Below are 2,473 nucleotides of genomic sequence, written 5' to 3'. Positions count from 1 at the left end.
ATCAAGCAAGAACTGTTGCAATAAAGTTCTTCCTTCAGTTATAACCAGCTTAACATCAACAACTCCTGAGCACCTCAGGTAGCATAACCAATAACCATATTATAGGAAAAATTATACTCAGTAGTATAATGTATTTGACAATGTTTTATAAACATGACGCTTTAAGTAAATGCTACTTACACATTTTTATTGAATATAAATTTATTGATAAAGTTTCAGAAATGTTTTTGATTGTAAGTGTGGTCTTTCAAGCTACTTTATGGTTTAAATAATACGTAATTCCCTTATTTGATGGCTGCTTGGACCTGTATTCTCAATAAAACCCTCCCATCTTTTCTTCTTATAAGAACAATAACTATTTCTTAGTACATATGGTTTTAATGTTCGCTCCGCCTCATTATCTCGTTCTCTGTAGCATGTAATTTGTTCAGAAATAAACACATGACAAAATAGATTCTGTGAAAATGTGGATTAACTCACTTGTAAACCTCTATCCCTCAGGGATAATCTTGAAGTAACTGAAATTCACCATTAATTACTTTTTTCAGGGATAATATTTTAGAAAAAAAAGAAAAACTTACATGGAGGACTAGATATATGGAAAGAGGAATTCTTGAGATTTTTCTTATGCACTGCAGGAAAGAGATTGGAAATTAGTATTTTAATAAAATATTTCACATTTTTTTAATAATTAAATTAAATATTTATAAGCTATCTACATGCAAAAAAGAAATATGAGCATCAGTGCTGTGATATGATTTAAATGTATGAATACATCAAAAAGATAATCTCTGAAATGCATGATATTAGAAGAATTTACTGACCATGAGAACAATGACAAATGACAAAAATGAAAAGGTAATCAAAATTAAATCTAAATCAGGAAGAGAAAGGAATGCTTGACAATTTCAAATGGCACATATAAGGAAATGAAGATATTCTGGATTGCATATTATGAAATTAGCAGTGTCCGTAAAAAGCATATTCCACTCAGTAGCCAAGAAGAGAAATGGTTGCATTGATTAAAAAGAGAGAATAGTAGGAAATAGGATTGATTCAATAGAATCTATTGTTTCTTGTAACAAATAAGAAATACAGAACTGCAGCATTGATAATGCTGAAGATCAAACCAGAGTTTATCATAATCTGTATCTGTAATGATGTCTCCAGTTTGTTCTTCTGTGGTGGCTGTGTGCTCTGTCACAGCATTTCAAATGCCAAAGTAAACAGCTTTCATCAAAAACTTTCAGGCTAAGAACAGAGTACAAAAGAAGTAAAATATTGTCGGCTACTGAAAACCTCAGGAAAATAAGTAGAATATTGCCAGATAGGTGTCAGAAGATGAGCCCCTCAGGTCAGAAAACACTCAAAACATGACTGAGGAAAAGCTGCTTTATCAAAGGAAAATTGACCACAATTACCTGCACTGAGCAAAGCCTGTGGAAATAAAGCCTTTGGAACCTTTCTTTGCTGATGGACCCAGCTCAAAATTAGAACAAGCAGTTGCAAACACCAACTAATAATGGAAACTTGGAATACACAAACTATGAATCTGAAAAAAATTGGAATGGTCTAGTATTGGCCATTTTGAATCAGAAAATCATAGGATTTACTGTTCTGGCAATGAAACAATTAAGAGGAATGGTGGTGTATTCATCATCAATAGGGCATTTTAAGATCTATCTTGATGTACAATGCTGTTAGGATTATATCTATCAGTCTTCAAGGAAATCAAATCAATAAAATGATTATTCAAATATATGCACAAACTACCAAAGCTGGTGATGAAATAGTTGAAAAATTATACCAATATGTTCAGTCTGAAGTGGATTAGACATGCAATCAAGAAGCATTGGTAATCATTGATGATCGGAATGCAAACTTGGAAACAGAAAGGAAGGAACAGGAATTGGAAAATATTGGTCTTGGTGAGAGAAACGAACCTGGAGCTTGATGATAGAATTTGCAAGAACAACAACTTCTTCATCACAAATATTTTTTTCACAAAAGGTGACTATACATTTGGACTTCTCCAGATGGAATACACAGAAATCAAACTGACTACATCTGTGGGAAGAGATGATGGAGAAGCTCAATATTAGCAGCTCAGGCCAGGCCAGGAGCTGACTGTAGAACAATCAATTGTCCATATGCAAATTCAGGTTGAAGTTGAAGAAAATTAAAACAAGTCCATGAGGGGCAGCTATCTTACTGAATATCAAGAACACCTCAAAAGCAGATTTGCAGAACTGAAGACTAATAACAGAAGACCTGGTGAGATGCGGGATGACGTGAGGAACATTATTCATGAAGAAAGAAAAGATCTCTACAAATACAGCAAAGAAAGAAAATATCAAAGTGGATATCAGAAGAGACTGAAACTTGCTCTTGATCATAAAATACCTAAGGTACATGGAAAAAATAATGAAGTCAAAGATCTGGACACAAACTTATAAAGGCAGCTCGAGAAAAC

This window comes from Echinops telfairi, unplaced genomic scaffold (genome assembly GCF_000313985.2).
Source record: "Echinops telfairi isolate 266 unplaced genomic scaffold, ASM31398v2 ScPeMD7_5927;HRSCAF=6808, whole genome shotgun sequence".
Lineage (NCBI taxonomy): Eukaryota > Metazoa > Chordata > Mammalia > Afrosoricida > Tenrecidae > Echinops > Echinops telfairi.
This window is presented reverse-complemented; position numbering follows the sequence as displayed.